The sequence below is a fragment of the Bombina bombina genome, chromosome 1 (assembly GCF_027579735.1).
Source record: "Bombina bombina isolate aBomBom1 chromosome 1, aBomBom1.pri, whole genome shotgun sequence".
Classification (NCBI taxonomy): Eukaryota; Metazoa; Chordata; class Amphibia; order Anura; family Bombinatoridae; genus Bombina; species Bombina bombina.
This window is the reverse complement of record NC_069499.1, coordinates 352,458,214-352,480,221: the sequence shown is the minus strand read 5'-3', so window position 1 is coordinate 352,480,221 and position 22,008 is coordinate 352,458,214. Positions and strand designations below refer to the sequence as shown.

At 39.8% G+C, this 22,008-nt stretch overlaps 1 protein-coding gene across 1 annotated transcript in view; it reads right to left on the bottom strand.

Moving 5' to 3' along the window:
- PTPRN (protein tyrosine phosphatase receptor type N) overlaps window positions 1-22,008 on the bottom strand; it is a 339,294-nt gene that overhangs the window by 259,497 nt on the left and 57,789 nt on the right. The gene's annotated exons all lie outside the window — the stretch shown is intronic.

Here is a 22,008-nt window from a genome sequence, read left to right as displayed (position 1 = left end):
ACTTGAGCTTTAGGTAGATATATTATTTTTACATAAACAAATGTGATCCTAAGCCTGGCAAGAAACAAAGGCTTGAATAATCCCTAGTCATTCTAAACTAGCTGCTTTTTGGTGACTCGGTTCAGGGCTGTTACCATATGGTTCTCAATAGGTATTTTGTCCAATAATATCACATTTGTTGATGTATGTGGTATTAGTAAGGTATTGCAGCCTTTCTCACCCCACCATACTCATTAAACCCAACAACCAAAATGCTAATTCCCAATCCTAGCCCAAATCCCTAACCTTTACCTTCAAGGTAGTCTACTCAAGAATTGTTACTGTTTAAAAACATAGATAATCCCTTTATTACCCATTCTCCAGTTTTGCATAACCAACATAGTTATATTAATATACTTATTACCTCTGTGATTACCTTGTATCTAAGCCTCTGCAGACTGCCTCCTTATTTCAGGTTTTTTTTGACAGACTTGTATTTTAGCCAATCAGTGTTGACTTATAAATAAATCGACGGGAGTGAACACAATGTTATCTATATGACACACATAAACTAGCGCCGTCTAGCTGTAACAAACTGTCAAAATGCACTGAGATAAGAGGCAGCCTTCAAGGGATAAGAAATTAGCATATGAGCCTACCTAGGTTTAGCTTTCAACAAACAATACCAAGAAAACAAAGCAAATCTGATGATAAAAGTAAATGGAAAGATGTTTAAAAGTGTATGCTCTATCTGAATCATGAAAGTTTAATTTTGACTAGACTGTCCCTTTAACATAAATCCTTAACACTACATTAACCACACTCCTATCAATAACTGGATATTCAGGTAGCACCCCAAAATATTTGGATATACTAGACAGTGAGATTTGAGCATGAAAAGATATTAGCCTGTTATATCACAAGACTGTGACCAGCAAAATCTTACCATGAAACAGCAGACAGATAATACGTTGCAACTGCTTGTTATATATTCACTATGTATATTCCCTTCACAGAATGCTTAGGGGTTGATTTATCAAAGGCTTCGCAAGCCTTTCGACCCACTACGGCTGCAGGTTCTCACAAGAGAGCCTGCACGCCACATTTAACAAGCAGCGGTCATCAGACCGCTGCTTCCCTAATCTTTCACCACCTCTAAAGTGGCAAAATTCATTCTCCGCTGTCTAGTTCAAGCGGGGTGAATGACAGCTCCTGCCCGCGCGTGATTGGCTTACACAGGCAGGGTGCGGGATTGCACGCAAGCGCAAAATAGCGCTCATGTGCAATGCTGAATTCCGCCAGGGGAATTCAGCCCGCCAGTGGCGAGCTGCAGTGGACAGGGGAGCGTATGTGCGCCCCTGTCCGCCTCAGCTTGATAAATCACCTCCTAATTGTTCTATGGATATAAGAATAACATTAATATTCCATAATGAAGTTTAAAAAGTACCATATTCCATACTCTCCTGCCTATAGAAAATGAATACTGTGTGGCTATTCATATTTCAGTATTTGTATAAAATTACAGTATTGAACTGAGCAGATAAACAAGTGATCTCACTAAATGAAACATTGGTCCTATGTCCTTGAAATTGCTGACTCTAAATAAAATGATTAACCCCTAAACTGCTGCCCTCGACATCGCCGACACTACATAAAACTATTAACCCCTAAACCACTGGCCCCCCACATCGCAAAGACTAAAGTTAACCTATAAACCCCTACATCGGCAGTCCCCACATCGCAAATCACTAAATTAAACTATTAACCCCTAAACCTAACTATCCCCTATACTTTACAATAAAATTTCAATATAACTATATTTAAAAAAAAAAAAAAAAAAAAAAAAAAAAATAACGTTGGTCGTTATGCCCTTAAGGACCAGCGACGTACCATCTACGTCGCTGTAGTCCTGGGCTTCTCTCTGCTGCAATCTCACTCAAAATAGCGAGATTGCACTATTTCTGCATGCCCCACGAGTGGGGCACTGCAGAAATAGATTTGCAGAGTTACCGATGCTGAGAGGACCACTCTGTGGCCCTATATGCATTGGACAGCGGTGGTGCCGATTGTTGGTGGGTGGGAGCCTTAGCAGGGAGGCGAGTGGAGGGCCCATCGCCGGTGTGACATCCGGATCCTGTCCATGATCCTGTGAGGAGGCGGGGGGGTGGGGCACGGGAGTGCGCGCGCGTGTATGCACGAGCACGGTCATCAAAGTTAATGTATCTGTATAAGGCAAGGAGGGAGAGGGGAAAGGGAGTGGGAAAATTTTATGGAAAGGGACCCGGGAGGGGGAGGGGGTATTGAGTGGGGGGGGGAGCTACACTACAGAAAATAGGGGGATTCTATTTTTTATTTAAAAAATGGTACATTTGTTAGGAAAATTGGTACTAGCAGACAGCTGCCAGTACCTAAGATGGAGGCTAATAGGTCAAGAGGGGAAGCTTAGAAAGCTGATTGGGGGGGTCAGGGAGGTTGGGGGCTAAGGGGGGATCCTATAAGGCAGAATAAATATATATATTTTTTTAAATTAAAATAAAAATACCCTTTTATTTTAGTACTGGCAGATCTTCTGCCAGTACTTAAGATGGCGGGGACAATTGTGGGGTGGGGGAGGGAAGAGAGCTACAAGGGTTGGTCAACACAGAGGTTGAAAGGAAAAGAATGCATTTATATAGCACTTAACTCTCCAAGGGAAGAGAGCTGTTTGGGAGACCGATCTCTACACTAAAGCTAAAATTAACCCTACAAGCTGCCTAATTGACCCCTTCACTGCTGGGCATAATACATGTGTGGTGCGCAGAGTAATTTAGCGGCCTTCTAATTACCAAAAAGCAACGCCAAAACCATATATGTCTGCTATTTCTGAACAAAGGGGATCCCAAAGAAGCATTTGCAACGATTTGTGCCATGATTGCACTAACTGTTTGTAAATAATTTCAGTGATAAACCTAAAATTGTAAAAATGTTAAAGGGACACTGAATCCAAATTTTTTATTTCGTGATTCAGATAGAGCATGCGATTTTAAGCAACTTTCTAATTTACTCCTATTATCAAATTTTCTTCATTCTCTTTATTTGAAATGCAAGAATGTAAGTTTAGATGCCGGCCCATTTTTGGTGAACACACTGGGGCCTAGTTATCAACGTGTCTACTTTACCTGCTTCGCCGGCCCAATACGCCCGCTTAAGCTCGCCTACCATCGCCGCCGCGGACCTGAAAATTTTTGCCTAAGTTATCAAAAAATCTGTCAAAAAGTTGCGCACCAAGTACGGGGCGATGAGCAGCGGACTGTGAGTTATCACTCATCTGATCTTGCTGCTCTTTTATTTTGGGGGGCTTTGTTATTTGTTATTTTATTAGGGGGCTTAGATTAGGTGTAAGTATCTTAAAATTGTTGTAATATTTTTGAAATGTTTGTAACTTCTTTTTTTTATTTTTTGTACTTTAGTTAGTTTATTTAATTGAATTTAATTGTAGTTATTTGTAGGTAATTTATTTAACTAATTTAATGATAGTGTAGAGTTCGGTTTAATTGTAACTTAGGTTAGGATTTATTTTACAGGTAATTTTGTATTTCTTTTAGCTAGGTAGTTATTAAATAGTTAATAACTATTTAATAACTATTCTAACTAGCTAAAATAAATACAAAGTTACCTGTAAAATAAATATAAATCCTAAAATAGCTACAATGTAATTATTAATTACATTGTAGCTATCTTAGGGTTTATTTTACAGGTAAGTATTTAGTTTTAAATAGGAATAATTTATTTAATGATAGTGTAGTGTTAGGTGTAATTGTAACTTAGGTTAGTTTTTATTTTACAGGTAAATTTCTCTTTATTTTAACTATGTAGCTATTAAATAGTTAATAACTATTTAATAGCTATTGTACCTAGTTAAAATAAATTGAAATTTGCATGTAAAATAAAAATAAATCCTAAGATAGCTACAATATAATTATTATTTATATTGTAGCTATATTAGGGTTTATTTTAAAGGTAAGTATTTAGTTTTAAATAGGATTAATTTAGTTAATAAGAGAAATATTATTTAGATTTATTTAATTAATATTTAAGTTAGGGGGGTGTTAGGGTTAGTGTTAGACTTAGGTTTAGGGGTTAATAATTTTATTACAGTGGCGGCGGTGTAGGGGGGCAGGATAGGGGTTAATACATTTATTATAGGTGGTGACGGTGTAGGGGGGGCAGGATAGGTGTTAATAAATTTATTATAGGTGGTGACGGTGTAGGGGGGGCAGGATAGGGGTTAATAAATTTATTATAGTGGCAGCGGTGTAGGGGGGGCAGGATAGGGGTAAATAGGTATAATGTAGGTGGCGGCCGGGGTCCGGGAGCGGCGGTTTAGGGGTTAATACATATATTATAGTTGCGGCGGTTAGGGGTTAACATATTTATTATAGCTTACGGTGGGCTCCGGGAGCGGCGGTTTAGGGGGTAAACACTTTATTTAGTTGCGGCGGTGTAGGGGGGGACAGATTAGGGGTGTTTAGACTCAGGGTACATGTTAGGCTGTTAGGTGTAGACAGCTCCCATCAATGGGATGTCTGGCAGCAGCGAACATGAACTTTCGCTATGGTCAGACTCTCCAGGGCGGCGGTTTGAAAACCAGGTACGCTGCGCCGGAAAAGTGCCAAGCGTACCTGCTAGTTTTTTGATAACTAGCAAAAGTAATCAGATTGTTCCGAACTTGTGTGCGGAACATCTGTAGTGACGTAAGCATCGATCTGTGTCGGACTGAGTTCGGCGGATCGAAGCTTACGTCAAAAAATTCTACTTTTGCCGGTGTCTAGGGCTTGATAACTAAGGCGAATCAGCCTTGCCACAAATACGCTGCGGAATTCCAGCGTATTTGAGGTTGACGGCTTGATAACTAGGGGCCACTGTGTTGTTCTTGCTGATTGGTGGATAAATTCACCCACCAATAAACAAGTGCTTTCCATGGTCCTGAACCAAAAAAATAGCTTAGATGCCTTCTTTTTCAAATAAAGAAAGCAAGAGAACGAAGAAAAATTGATAATAGGAGTAAATTAGAAAGTTGCTTAAATGTGCATGTTCTATCTGAATCATGAAAGAAAAAATGTGGGTTCAGTGTCTCTTTAACGATTTTTTTTATTTGATCGCATTTGGCGGTGAAATGGTGGCATGAAATATACCAAAATGGGCATAGATCAATACTTTGGGTTGTCTACTACACTACACTAAAGCTAAAATTAACCCTACAAACTCCCTAATTAACCCCTTCACCGCTGGGCATACTACACGTGTGGTGCACAGCGGCATTAGCGGCATTAGCGGCCTTCGAATTACCAAAAAGCGTAGATCAATACTTTGTGTTTCATATACAAAAACAATTCCAGCAAGAGAGATGGACAGGATACTAACCAGAAAAGCACTCTGCCCTCATACGTATGGGCTTAATGTATATAGGTTTTAAAATATACCAACTTTATTATTTTTATTTAAAAAAGGGTTACACACAATAAAAACAGTAGCAGCAAGTAAAAGTGGTTTTCAAACTAATGTAGTGAAAATGGTGGCTAGCTACAAATTCTTATCCTGAATGGATATCATGGATAGTAACTTCAACCTAAAGATGATTTGTGGTAAACCTTAATGGTAAAGGTGTGTTTATAATCTGCTGTGGGCTAACATCCCTGCAAAAATGAGGCCAAACCTATTGGGGGCCACTATTCAGTCAAAGTGTGTACTTATATATTGTATACCTCACTTACACCTAGATTACGAGTTTTGCGTTAGAGGCTGTGCGGTGCTAACAAGCAGTTTTGTCTCACCGCTCACTTACCTACAGCGCTGGTATTACGAGTTTTCAGAAACCCGTCGTTAAAAGACAAGAAGTGGGCGTTGAGCAAAATTTTGCTCATTACCGGACTCCAATACCAGTGCTGCTTAAGTCAGCAGTGAGCTGGTCGTACGTGCTCGTGTACGATTTCCCCATAGGAATCAACGGGGAGAGCCGGCTGAAAAAATGTCTAACACCTGCAAAAAAGCAGCATAAAACTCACTAACGCAGCCCATTGATTCCTATGGGGGAAATAAAATTTATGTTTACACCTAGCACCCTAACATGAACTTCGAGTCTAAGCACCCCTAATCTTACACTTATTAACCCCTAATATGCCGCCCCGACATCGCCGACACCTGCATTATACTTATTAACCCCTAATCTGGCGCTCCGGACACCGCCGCCACCTACATTATACTTATGAACCCCTAATCTGCTGCCCCCAACATCGCCGCCACCTACATTATATTTATTAACACCCCTAATCTGCCCCCCCATGTCGCCACCACCTACCTACAATTCTTAACCCCTAATCTGCCGCCCCCAAAAAGTGATCGTAGAGTAAAATTTTGCTCCACATCTCACCTCAATACCAGTGCTGCTTACGTTAGCGGTGAGCTGGCTGAATGTGCTCGTGTATGATTTCCCCATACGAATCAACGGGGAGAGCCGGCTGAAAAAAAACCTGCAAAAAAGCAGCGTTTAGCTCCTAACGCAGCCCCATTGATTCCTATGGGGAAAATACATTTATGTCTACACCTAACACCCTAACATGAACCCCGAGTCTAAACACCCCTAATCTTACACTTATTAACCCTTAATCTGCCGCCTCAGACATCGCCGCCACGAACATTATATTGATTAACCCCTAATCTGCCACTCCGGACACCGCCGCCACCTACATTATACTTATGAACCCTTAATCTGCTGCCCCCAACATCGTCGACACCTACATTATATTTATTAACCCCTTATCTGCTGCCCCCAATGTCGCCGCAACCTTAACCCCTAATCTGCCGCCCCCATCGTCGCCGCCACTATATTAAAGTTATTAACCCCTAAATCTAAGTCTAACCCTAACCCTAACACCCCCTAACTTAAATATAATTTAAATAAATCTAAATAAAATTACTATTATTACCTAAATAATTCCTATTTAAAACTAAATACTTACCAATAAAATAAACCCTAAGCTAGCTATAATATAACTAATAGTTACATTGTAGCTAGCTTAGGGTTTATTTTTATTTTACAGGCAAGTTTGTATTTATTTTAACTAGGTAGAATAGTTATTAAATAGTTATAAACTGTTTAATAACTACCTAGGTAAAATAAATACAAATTTACCTGTAAAATAAAACCTAACCTAAGTTACAATTACACCTAACACTACACTATAATTAAATTAATTCCCTAAATTAAATACAATTAAATAAAATTATCTAAAGTACAAAACCCCCCCCCACTAAATTACAGAAAATAATAAACAAATTACAAGATTTTTAAACTAATTACACCTAATCTAATCCCCCTAACAAAATAAAAAAGCCCCCCCAAAATGAAAAAGCCCTACCCTACACTAAATTACAAATAGCCCTTAAAAGGGCCTTTTGCTGGGCATTGCCCCAAAGTAATCAGCTCTTTTACCTGTAAAAAAAAGTAAAACCCCCCCCCAACATTAAAACCCACCACCCACACAACCAACCCTATTCTAAAACCCACCCAATACCCCCTTAAAAAAACACTAACCCCTTGAAGATCACCTTACTGGGAGAAGTCTTCACCCAACCGGGCCGAAGTCCTCAACGAAGCCGGGAGAAGTCTTCATCCAAGCCGGGCGAAGTGGTCCTCCAGACGGGCAGAAGTCTTCATCCAGACAGCATCTTCTATCTTCATCCATCCGGCGCGGGTCCATCTTCAAGACATCTGGCGCAGAGCATCCTCTTCCATCGAAGTCTTCTTACTAAATGACGGTTCCTTTAAATGACGTCATCCAAGATGGCATCCCTTCAATTCTGACTGGCTGATAGAATTCTATCAGCCAATCGGAATTAAGGTAGAAAAAATCCTATTGGCTGATGCAATCAGCCAATAGGATTGAACTGGCATTCTATCGCCAAAAAAGTGAGCGGTGAGCCTGTACCTTCAAGACTCGTAATACCAGCGGGCGTTAAAAAGCAGTGTTAGGACCTCTTAACGCTGCTTTTTAACCCTAACGCACAACTCGTAATCTAGGCCACTGTTTGCTGTTCACTTTTTTACTTAGTCTGATAAAGGGGTGATTGATCCCCGAAACGTCACTGTTTTTTCTGTGTGCCAACAAAGCATCTAGTTTGCACAAATCCAGTGAGTGCATGCATTTTTTAGAATTGTATATATACAGGGAGTGCAGAATTATTAGGCAAGTTGTATTTTTGAGGATTAATTTTATTATTGAACAACAACCATGTTCTCAATGAACTCAAAAAACTCATTAATATCAAAGCTGAATAGTTTTGGAAGTAGTTTTTAGTTTGTTTTTAGTTATAGCTATATTAGGGGGATATCTGTGTGTGCAGGTGACTATTACTGTGCATAATTATTAGGCAACTTAACAAAAAACAAATATATACCCATTTCAATTATTTATTTTTACCAGTGAAACCAATATAACATCTCAACATTCACAAATATACATTTCTGACATTCAAAAACAAAACAAAAACAAATCAGTGACCAATATAGCCACCTTTCTTTGCAAGGATACTCAAAAGCCTGCCATCCATGGATTCTGTCAGTGTTTTGATCTGTTCACCATCAACATTGCGTGCAGCAGCAACCACAGCCTCCCAGACACTGTTCAGAGAGGTGTACTCTTTTCCCTCCTTGTAAATCTCACATTTGATGATGGACCACAGGTTCTCAATGGGGTTCAGATCAGGTGAACAAGGAGGCCATGTCATTAGATTTTCTTCTTTTATACCCTTTCTTGCCAGCCACGCTGTGGAGTACTTGGACGCGTGTGATGGAGCATTGTCCTGCATGAAAATCATGTTTTTCTTGAAGGATGCAGACTTCTTCCTGTACCACTGCTTGAAGAAGGTGTCTTCCAGAAACTGGCAGTAGGACTGGGAGTTGAGCTTGACTCCATCCTCAACCCGAAAAGGCCCCACAAGCTCATCTTTGATGATACCAGCCCAAACCAGTACTCCACCTCCACCTTGCTGGCGTCTGAGTCGGACTGGAGCTCTCTGCCCTTTACCAATCCAGCCACGGGCCCATCCATCTGGCCCATCAAGACTCACTCTCATTTCATCAGTCCATAAAACCTTAGAAAAATCAGTCTTGAGATATTTCTTGGCCCAGTCTTGACGTTTCAGCTTGTGTGTCTTGTTCAGTGGTGGTTGTCTTTCAGCCTTTCTTACCTTGGCCATGTCTCTGATTATTGCACACCTTGTGCTTTTGGGCACTCCAGTGATGTTGCAGCTCTGAAATATGGCCAAACTGGTGGCAAGTGGCATCTTGGCAGCTGCACGCTTGACTTTTCTCAGTTCATGGGCAGTTATTTTGCGCCTTGGTTTTTCCACCCTGTTGACTATTTTGAATGAAACGATTGATTGTTCGATGATCACGCTTCAGAAGCTTTGCAATTTTAAGAGTGCTGCATCCCTCTGCAAGATATCTCACTATTTTTGACTTTTCTGAGCCTGTCAAGTCCTTCTTTTGACCCATTTTGCCAAAGGAAAGGAAGTTGCCTAATAATTATGCACACCTGATATAGGGTGTTGATGTCATTAGACCACACCCCTTCTCATTACAGAGATGCACATCACCTAATATGCTTAATTGGTAGTAGGCTTTCGAGCCTATACAGCTTGGAGTAAGACAACATGCATAAAGAGGATGATGTGGTCAAAATACTAATTTGCCTAATAATTCTGCACTCCCTGTATATATATATATATATATATATATATATATATATATATACTGTATATACACACACAGTATATACAGTATTGTGCAAAAGTCTTAAGCTACCATAAGATTTGTTGTTGTAGCAATCGTATAATCACCATGTATAATTATTTCTCAGTATCTTTATTAGAATACAAGAAAAACAGAATTTATGTTTACCTGATAAATTACTTTCTCCAACGGTGTGTCCGGTCCACGGCGTCATCCTTACTTGTGGGATATTCTCTTCCCCAACAGGAAATGGCAAAGAGCCCAGCAAAGCTGGTCACATGATCCCTCCTAGGCTCCGCCTACCCCAGTCATTCGACCGACGTTAAGGAGGAATATTTGCATAGGAGAAACCATATGATACCGTGGTGACTGTAGTTAAAGAAAATAAATTATCAGACCTGATTAAAAAACCAGGGCGGGCCGTGGACCGGACACACCGTTGGAGAAAGTAATTTATCAGGTAAACATAAATTCTGTTTTCTCCAACATAGGTGTGTCCGGTCCACGGCGTCATCCTTACTTGTGGGAACCAATACCAAAGCTTTAGGACACGGATGAAGGGAGGGAGCAAATCAGGTCACCTAAATGGAAGGCACCACGGCTTGCAAAACCTTTCTCCCAAAAACAGCCTCAGAAGAAGCAAAAGTATCAAACTTGTAAAATTTGGTAAAAGTGTGCAGTGAAGACCAAGTCGCTGCCCTACATATCTGATCAACAGAAGCCTCGTTCTTGAAGGCCCATGTGGAAGCCACAGCCCTAGTGGAATGAGCTGTGATTCTTTCAGGAGGCTGCCGTCCGGCAGTCTCGTAAGCCAATCTGATGATGCTTTTAATCCAAAAAGAGAGAGAGGTAGAAGTTGCTTTTTGACCTCTCCTTTTACCAGAATAAACAACAAACAAGGAAGATGTTTGTCTAAAATCCTTTGTAGCATCTAAATAGAATTTTAGAGCGCGAACAACATCCAAATTGTGTAACAAACGTTCCTTCTTCGAAACTGGTTTCGGACACAAAGAAGGCACGACTATCTCCTGGTTAATGTTTTTGTTAGAAACAACTTTTGGAAGAAAACCAGGTTTAGTACGTAAAACCACCTTATCTGCATGGAACACCAGATAAGGAGGAGAACACTGCAGAGCAGATAATTCTGAAACTCTTCTGGCAGAAGAAATTGCAACCAAAAACAAAACTTTCCAAGATAATAACTTAATATCAACGGAATGTAAGGGTTCAAACGGAACCCCCTGAAGAACTGAAAGAACTAAGTTGAGACTCCAAGGGGGAGTCAAAGGTTTGTAAACAGGCTTAATTCTAACCAGAGCCTGAACAAAGGCTTGAACATCTGGCACAGCTGCCAGCTTTTTGTGGAGTAACACAGACAAGGCAGAAATCTGTCCCTTCAAGGAACTTGCAGATAATCCTTTCTCCAATCCTTCTTGAAGAAAGGATAGAATCCTAGGAATCTTTACCTTGCCCCAAGGGAATCCTTTAGATTCACACCAACAGATATATTTTTTCCATATTTTGTGGTAAATTTTTCTAGTTACAGGCTTTCTGGCCTGAACAAGAGTATCAATAACAGAATCTGAGAACCCTCGTTTTGATAAGATCAAGCGTTCAATCTCCAAGCAGTCAGCTGGAGTGAGACCAGATTCGGATGTTCGAACGGACCTTGAACAAGAAGGTCTCGTCTCAAAGGTAGCTTCCATGGTGGAGCCGATGACATATTCACCAGATCTGCATACCAAGTCCTGCGTGGCCACGCAGGAGCTATCAAGATCACCGACGCCCTCTCCTGATGGATCCTGGCTACCAGCCTGGGGATGAGAGGAAACGGCGGGAATACATAAGCTAGTTTGAAGGTCCAAGGTGCTACTAGTGCATCTACTAGAGTCGCCTTGGGATCCCTGGATCTGGACCCGTAGCAAGGAACCTTGAAGTTCTGACGAGAGGCCATCAGATCCATGTCTGGAATGCCCCACAGTTGAGTAATTTGGGCAAAGATTTCCGGATGGAGTTCCCACTCCCCCGGATGTAATGTCTGACGACTCAGAAAATCCGCTTCCCAATTTTCCACTCCTGGGATGTGGATTGCAGACAGGTGGCAGGAGTGAGTCTCCGCCCATTGAATGATTTTGGTCACTTCTTCCATCGCCAGGGAACTCCTTGTTCCCCCCTGATGGTTGATGTACGCAACAGTCGTCATGTTGTCTGATTGAAACCGTATGAACTTGGCCTTTGCTAGCTGAGGCCAAGCCTTGAGAGCATTGAATATCGCTCTCAGTTCCAGAATATTTATCGGTAGAAGAGATTCTTCCCGAGACCAAAGACCCTGAGCTTTCAGGGATCCCCAGACCGCGCCCCAGCCCATCAGACTGGCGTCGGTCGTGACAATGACCCACTCTGGTCTGCGGAAGGTCATCCCTTGTGACAGGTTGTCCAGGGACAGCCACCAACGGAGTGAGTCTCTGGTCCTCTGATTTACTTGTATCTTCGGAGACAAGTCTGTATAGTCCCCATTCCACTGACTGAGCATGCACAGTTGTAATGGTCTTAGATGAATGCGCGCAAAAGGAACTATGTCCATTGCCGCTACCATCAAACCTAATACTTCCATGCACTGCGCTATGGAAGGAAGAGGAACGGAATGAAGTGTTCGACAAGAGTTTAGAAGTTTTGTTTTTCTGGCCTCTGTCAGAAAAATCCTCATTTCTAAGGAGTCTATTATTGTTCCCAAGAAGGGAACCCTTGTCGACGGAGATAGAGAACTCTTTTCCACGTTCACTTTCCATCCGTGAGATCTGAGAAAGGCCAGGACTATGTCCGTGTGAGCCTTTGCTTGAGGAAGGGACGACGCTTGAATCAGAATGTCGTCCAAGTAAGGTACTACTGCAATGCCCCTTGGTCTTAGCACCGCTAGAAGGGACCCTAGTACCTTTGTGAAAATCCTTGGAGCAGTGGCTAATCCGAAAGGAAGCGCCACGAACTGGTAATGCTTGTCCAGGAATGCGAACCTTAGGAACCGATGATGTTCCTTGTGGATAGGAATATGTAGATACGCATCCTTTAAATCCACCGTGGTCATTAATTGACCTTCCTGGATGGAAGGAAGAATTGTTCGAATGGTTTCCATTTTGAACGATGGAACCTTGAGAAACTTGTTTAAGATCTTGAGATCTAAGATTGGTCTGAACGTTCCCTCTTTTTTGGGAACTATGAACAGATTGGAGTAGAACCCCATCCCTTGTTCTCCTAATGGAACAGGATGAATCACTCCCATTTTTAACAGGTCTTCTACACAATGTAAGAATGCCTGTCTTTTTATGTGGTCTGAAGACAATTGAGACCTGTGGAACCTCCCCCTTGGGGGAAGCCCCTTGAATTCCAGAAGATAACCTTGGGAGACTATTTCTAGTGCCCAAGGATCCAGAACATCTCTTGCCCAAGCCTGAGCGAAGAGAGAGAGTCTGCCCCCCACCAGATCCGGTCCCGGATCGGGGGCCAACATTTCATGCTGTCTTGGTAGCAGTGGCAGGTTTCTTGGCCTGCTTTCCCTTGTTCCAGCCTTGCATTGGTCTCCAGGCTGGCTTGGCTTGAGAAGTATTACCCTCTTGCTTAGAGGACGTAGCACTTGGGGCTGGTCCGTTTCTACGAAAGGGACGAAAATTAGGTTTATTTTTGGCCTTGAAAGACCTATCCTGAGGAAGGGCGTGGCCCTTACCCCCAGTGATATCAGAGATAATCTCTTTCAAGTCAGGGCCAAACAGCGTTTTCCCCTTGAAAGGAATGTTAAGGAGTTTGTTCTTGGAAGACGCATCAGCTGACCAAGATTTCAACCAAAGCGCTCTGCGCGCCACAATAGCAAACCCAGAATTCTTTGCCGCTAACCTAGCCAATTGCAAAGTGGCGTCTAGGGTGAAAGAATTAGCCAATTTGAGAGCACGGATTCTGTCCATAATCTCCTCATAAGGAGGAGAATCACTATCGATCGCCTTTACTAGCTCATCGAACCAGAAACACGCGGCTGTAGTGACAGGGACAATGCATGAAATTGGTTGTAGAAGGTAACCCTGCTGAACAAACATCTTTTTAAGCAAACCTTCTAATTTTTTATCCATAGGATCTTTGAAAGCACAACTATCTTCTATGGGTATAGTGGTGCGTTTGTTTAAAGTAGAAACCGCTCCCTCGACCTTGGGGACTGTCTGCCATAAGTCCTTTCTGGGGTCGACCATAGGAAACAATTTTTTAAATATGGGGGGAGGGACGAAAGGTATACCGGGCCTTTCCCATTCTTTATTTACAATGTCCGCCACCCGCTTGGGTATAGGAAAAGCTTCTGGGAGCCCCGGGACCTCTAGGAACTTGTCCATTTTACATAGTTTCTCTGGGATGATCAAATTCTCACAATCATCCAGAGTGGATAATACCTCCTTAAGCAGAGCGCGGAGATGTTCCAACTTAAATTTAAATGTAATCACATCGGGTTCAGCTTGTTGAGAAATTTTCCCTGAATCTGAAATTTCTCCCTCAGACAAAACCTCCCTGGCCCCCTCAGACTGGTGTAGGGGCATTTCAGAACCATTATCATCAGCGTCCTCATGCTCTTCAGTATCTAAAACAGAGCAGTCGCGCTTACGCTGATAAGTGGGCATTTTGGCTAAAATGTTTTTGATAGAATTATCCATTACAGCCGTTAATTGTTGCATAGTAAGGAGAATTGGCGCGCTAGATGTACTAGGGGCCTCCTGAGTGGGCAAGACTCGTGTAGACGAAGGAGGGAATGATGCAGTACCATGCTTACTCCCCTCACTTGAGGAATCATCTTGGGCATCATTTTCAGTGTCACATAAATCACATTTATTTAAATGAGAAGGAACCCTGGCTTCCCCACATTCAGAACACAGTCTATCTGGTAGTTCAGACATGTTAAACAGGCATAAACTTGATAACAAAGTACAAAAAACGTTTTAAAATAAAACCGTTACTGTCACTTTAAATTTTAAACTGAACACACTTTATTACTGCAATTGCGAAAAAGTATGAAGGAATTGTTCAAAATTCACCACAGCGTCTTAAAGCCTTAAAAGTATTGCACACCAAATTTGGAAGCTTTAACCCTTAAAATAACGGAACCGGAGCCGTTTTTAACTTTAACCCCTTTACAGTCCCTGGTATCTGCTTTGCTGAGACCCAACCAAGCCCAAAGGGGAATACGATACCAAATGACGCCTTCAGAAAGACTTTTCTATGTATCAGAGCTCCTCACACATGCGACTGCATGTCATGCCTCTCAAAAACAAGTGCGCAATACCGGCGCGAAAATGAGGCTCTGCCTATGATTAGGGAAAGCCCCTAAAGAATAAGGTGTCTAAAACAGTGCCTGCCGATATTATTTTACCAAAATACCCAGATTAAATGATTCCTCAAGGCTAAATATGTGTAATATATGAATCGATTTAGCCCAGAAAATGTCTACAGTCTTAATAAGCCCTTGTGAAGCCCTTATTTACTGTCTGAATAAAAATGGCTTACCGGATCCCATAGGGAAAATGACAGCTTCCAGCATTACATCGTCTTGTTAGAATGTGTCATACCTCAAGCAGCAAAAGACTGCTCACTGTTCCCCCAACTGAAGTTAATTCCTCTCAACAGTCCTGTGTGGAACAGCCATGGATTTTAGTAACGGTTGCTAAAATCATTTTCCTCTTACAAACAGAAATCTTCATCTCTTTTCTGTTTCAGAGTAAATAGTACATACCAGCACTATTTTAAAATAACAAACTCTTGATTGAATAATAAAAACTACAGTTAAACACTAAAAAACTCTAAGCCATCTCCGTGGAGATGTTGCCTGTACAACGGCAAAGAGAATGACTGGGGTAGGCGGAGCCTAGGAGGGATCATGTGACCAGCTTTGCTGGGCTCTTTGCCATTTCCTGTTGGGGAAGAGAATATCCCACAAGTAAGGATGACGCCGTGGACCGGACACACCTATGTTGGAGAAATACAGGATATTTGTATACAGTATTAAAAAACAGGAAAAATTCAGAAAAAAACAACTTCTATAAGCTAAAGTGGCAAGTAGGGATGGGCGAATGTGTAAATTTTCAAATTTCGAATGTAGAACGAATGTTATTACCAAAATTCGAATTCTAAATCCGAATGTCGATAAGAACGAATATTCTTAAAAATTCGAAAATCGAATGTTATTTACAGTTTTCGAATGTCACTTTCGAATTCGAATGTTTATAATTATATCGAATGTCCACATTCAAAATTTCGAATTTAACATTCTATTTAACAAATACTATTCAGAAGTTCAATAGTTCATGCGGTAGGGCGGGAATCTAGTAAATTGATACATAATAGATACAAATATATCATTTCGAATGTTTCCATATAGAATATTGCATAATTCGAATATTACATTTAAAGAAAGCATTAGAAATACTATTACAAACATAAAAATTCGAATTTTTCGAATTCGAATATAAATTCGAATTTTTCGAATTCGAATATTGCATAATTCGAATATTACATTTAAAGAAAAAGCATTAGAAATACTATTACAATCTAAATTCGAATTTTTCGAATTCGAATACACGTATTGCATAATTCGAATATTACATTTAAAGAAAAAGCATTAGAAATACTATTACAATCTAAATTCGAATTTTTCGAATTCGAATATTGCATAATTCGAATATTACATTTAAAGAAAAAGCATTAGAAATACTATTACAATCTAAATTCGAATTTTTCGAATTCGAATACACGTATTGCATAATTCGAATATTACATTTAAAGAAAAAGCATTAGAAATACTATTACAATCTAAATTCAAATTTTTCGAATTCGAATATTGCATAATTAGAATATTACATTTAAAGAAAAAGCATTAGAAATACTATTACAATCTAAATTCAAATTTTTCGAATTCGAATACACGTATTGCATAATTCGAATATTACATTTAAAGAAAAAGCATTAGAAATACTATTACAATCTAAATTCAAATTTTTCAAATTCGAATATTGCATAATTCGAATGTTACATTTAAAGAAAAAGCATTAGAAATACTATTACAATCTAAATTTGAATTTTTCGAAAAGAATATTTTCGAATGTAATCTTAAAATTAGAAGCCGAACATTCGAAAATCGAATGTTAGAATGTTATGTAAACATTCAAAATTCGATTCGAACGAACGAATGTGTTAAAATTCATGCCGTTTTTCGAATGTTGCGAAACATTCGCTCATCCCTAGTGGCAAGTATTTAGTCTAACCTCCCCTCATACTTGAGCAATAGCAGGAACCTGACTCTTGTAAACCTAAATGGAATGGAGCCCAAATTAATGGAATTGCTAACACCTGCATTTGTCCTACTATTTCATGTCAAAATGACTGCTGTGAAAAACGTCTATTACACCAGGTTTCTGCAAGACAAAGCTTGAACATTACATACACACGTGGTATGAGTTCATTAGAAGCTTTCTAATAAGACCTTTCTATCATATCATTCCATTCAAAATGCCAAAGATCACAGAATTTCAGAGACATAAAATCATGCTTTTGCATCAGCAAGGCTACTCTCAAAGGGAAATCAGCAAACAAACTGAATACTCAGGGGTCGATCCGATAAAAATCGTCGCCCGCAAAAGCTGGCGACGCCAATATTTGCGCGGTTTTGGTATCCTATATACGGCGTAACCTAGAAGTTACGCGCGTATATTTCTGCCGTCGCCTGTAGTTTTTTGGGCCATAGGCAGGTATAACAAACCCGCACAGTTTGGTATCCAATATACAGCGTAAGGACTTACATGGCGAAAATGGAGAAATCTTACTCCATTTTCACCTCGCCACAAAAAGCAGCCGTAAGAAGCCTTACGCTGACTATTGGAGCCCCGTAACTCCCTAAACTGGCTGCTAAAATAAACATAACACCTAACGCATGCGCAATGTCTATCTCCCTGTCAACCGCGATCTGCTAAATAAAACCTAACACCTAACGCATGCGCAATGTCTATCTCCCTGTCAACCGCGATCTGCTAAATAAAACCTAACACCTAACGCATGCGCAATGTCTATCTCCCTGTCAACCGCGATCTGCTAAATAAAACCTAACACCTAACGCATGCGCAATGTCTATCTCCCTGTCAACCGCGATCTGCTAAATAAAACCTAACACCTAACGCATGCGCAATGTCTATCTCCCTGTCAACCGCGATCCCCCGCCGCAATCTCTAATAAAGTATTTAACCCCTAAACCGCCGCCATCTACATAAACTAACCCCCTACTGTGAGCCCCTAAAACCGCCACCATCTAACTGATCTATCCCCTAATGTGAACCCCTTACACCGCCGCCATCTATATTAAAATTATTAACCCCTAATTTAATCTACCTACCCCGCCGCCAGCTATATTATCTATATTAACCCTAAGTATATTATAGTTAATATAGTTATTATATTATATATATTAACTATATTAACCCTAATTATATTAGGGTTAATATAGTTAATATAGTTACTATAGTATTTATATAAACTATATTAACTCTATCTAACCCTAACACCCCTAACTAAATTCTTATTAAATAAATCTAATTCATATTATAAACTAAAATATTCCTATTTAAATCTAAATACTTACCTATAAAATAAACTCTAAGATAGCTACAATGTAATTAATAATTACATTGTAGCTATGTAAGGGTTAATATTTATTTTACAGGTAAATTGTTAATTATTTTAACTAGGTATAATAGCTATTAAATAGTTATTAACTATTTAATAGCTACCTAGTTAAAATAATTACCCAATTATTGAACTTGAATCTGATTGGCTGATTCAATCAGCCAATCAGATTTTCTACCTTAATTCCGATTGGCTGATAGAATCCTATCAGCCAATCGGAATTCGACGGACACCATCTTGGATGACGTCATTTAAAGGAACCTCATTCGTCGGGAAGTCGTTGTGCCGGATGGATGCTCCGCGGCGGAGGAGCGAAGAAAGAAGATTGAAGATGCCGATTTGCTTGAAGACATCGCCGATGGAAGAAGACTCTCTGCCGCTTGCTTCAAGACATCGCCCGGATGGAAGAAGACTTCACTGCCGCTTGCTGGAAGACATCGCCCGGATCGGATGAGGAGTTCGGCCCGGCTGGGTGAATACAAGGTAGGGAGATCTTCAGGGGGGTAGTGTTAGGTTTATTTAAGGGGGGTTTGGGTTAGATTAGGGGTATGTGGGTGGTGGGTTGTAATGTTGGGTGGTGGTATTGTGTGTTTTTTTTTCAGGCAAAAGAGCAGTTTTCTTTGGGGCATGCCCCCACAAAAGGCCCTTTTAAGGGCTGGTAAGGTAAAAGAGCTTTGAACTTTTTTTAATTTAGAATAGGGTAGGGAATTTTTTTATTTTGGGGGGCTTTATTATTTTATTAGGGGGCTTAGAATAGGTGTAATTAGCTTAAAAATCTTGTAATCTTTTTTTTATTTTTTGTAATTTAGTATTTGTTTTTTTTTTGTAATTTAGTTTAGTTTATTTAATTGTATTTTTAGATAGATATTTGTAGTTTATTTAATTTATTGATAGTGTAGGTGTATTTGTAACTTAGGTTAGGATTTATTTTACAGGTAATTGGGTAATTATTTTAACTAGGTAGCTATTAAATAATTAATAACTATTTAATAGCTATTATACCTAGTTAAAATAATTAACAATTTACCTGTAAAATAAATATAAACCCTAACATAGCTATAATGTAATTATTAATTATATTGTAGCTATCTTAGGGTTTATTTTATAGGTAAGTATTTAGATTTAAATAGGAATATTTTAATTAATAATATTAATATTAGATTTATTTTAATAAGAGTTTAGTTAGGGATGTTAGAGTTAGATAGGGTTGTTATACTTTTTATATATATATATATATATACATATATATATATATATATATATATATATATTATAATAACGGTATTAACTATATTAACCCTAATATAATTAGGGTTAATATATTTAATATATATAATATAATAATTATATTAACTATATTAACCCTAATATAATTAGGGTTAATATAGTTAATATAGCTGGCGGCGGTGTAGGGGGATTAGATTAGGGGTTAATAATTTTAAAATAGATAGCGGCGGGGTAGGGGCTCACTTTAGGGGGTTATAGATTTAATATAGCTGGCGGCGGTTTAGGGGTTAATAACTTTATTAGGTTGCGGCGGGGGTTTGGGAGCGGCGGTTTAGGGGTTAATACATATTTTATTGTTAGGATAGTGAGGGGGGATAGCGGATAGAGGGTTAGACGTGTCGGGCTATGTTAGGGAGGCGTGTTAGACAGTGCGGGTGATTTAGACTTTAGTCAGGTTTTGTAGGCGCCGGCAGTTTCTAACGTGCCGTAAGTCACTGTCGACGGCAGAAATTTGTACTTGCGCAGATTTCTGGACATCGCTGGTTTGTCAGACTTACGGCACTTTAGCATCTGACGGCGCCGTATATGGGATAGCTCGAGTTGCGAGCTGAAACTGCGGGCGACGCGGGTTCCCTCACTTGCGCCGCAAACTACGACGTTTATCGGATCGCGCCCTCAATGGGCAAGGTTACAAGTCGCAATGTGAGTTTTCCGCATAATATAAAAGTTTCACGAAACACTTCAAAAATACATTACAAAGTACAGTTAAACTCATGTTATCACTGTCTAATAAAAATTATTAAAAAAATATTGCAAACAAAAGTTATAAGGGCTCAAAGATATGAGATCTTGGGTGTTAGAAAAAAAAAGCAGACAAAAAGATTTTACATTGACATACATACACTATTATACATAGAGAAACATGGATTTATATGTATAGAGATATATTTAACTATGGAGATAATGAAAAGATTTTACATTACATTCTTATGCATATTAAACAATATCTCAGAGGGATTTTCAAAGAAATATTCGCATATAGATCTCAAGATATGCTCCCAGGGGCATAGGTTAAATCAGGGATGAGTTTATATACAGCAAAAAATATGTAAAATATGTAACCTGAAATTGCAACACAAATACATGAGGATACATAGCATTCTATTGCATCCAGCCAAATATAACAGAACATCTCAACATGTCTAAATTTATACAAAACTGAAATTTATACAGTGTAGGGCAAGTTCAGAATTTTGAGCAGATATAACATAATGCAATTTGCCACTTTATGAGCCATGGGTCTACAATCAACTCTAGATATACCAAGTAAAGGTAGAGTTATTAGAGGAAACAATGCATGTCCATATTCGTGTTCAGACCTCTAGGCATTAAGGTCTGAAGAGTGAAAATCCACCTGCTCTCTTTCTGTAATAGGAGTCTTGCTCTATCACCACCCCTAGCCAGAGGTGGGACATGGTTGATGATCATATACTTCAACTCAGAGGCTGTTTGGCCAGTAAGAAGTGTTTTGAGACGTGTTGGTCCGTCTTGCCGGTTGCTAAGGCACTTCTGATTGCACATCTATGATTGGCCATACGGGTCCTCAAGTCATCATTCGTCTTACCCACATAGTATCTTCCACAGCTACAATGTAGCATGTAAACAACAAACTTAGTGGTGCAGGTCAAGCGGTATCTTATATTATACCTTTTGTTAGTCCAGGGATGCGTAAAGAATTTTCCTTGTGTTAATCCATTACACGTTGTGCATCCACTGCACTTAAAGCATCCATTTTTGGGTCTTCCCAACCATGTGCCTGGATTGTAGCTTGGTTTGAAATCCGGTCTCATCAAAATACCCCGTAGTGACCTGCATCTTTTGTATCCAATCCTGGGGACCTCATAGTTATGTAGCGGAAGATCTTTATCACTTTTGACCGTCTCCCAATTCCTACGCAGGATTGCTGGTGCTTCCCATTTATCAGGAGTGTATGCAGTCACAAAGGTAAGCCTCTTCTCTGTTTCACTGTTAGAGTTCTTTTTCTTCAGAGCCTCCTCTTGGGTCAGGTTTCCAACCTCCTTCATTGTGGCCTGTAGGTTCTTCTCATAGTACCCCCTACATTTGGAATTTTCTTTGCATATCCACGAGTTGTTCATCCCGTAGGGGTTTCACAGAGTTATTCCTGATCACTCTTTTCAATTTTGATTTAGGAAGGGCTCGTTTAAGGCCCAGGGGATGGCAACTATCAGCCCAAAGTAATGAATTCCTATCAGTCTCTTTGCTGAAAACAGTTGTTTCAAGATGTTGTTGATCTTTAAAGATCCTTAGATCCA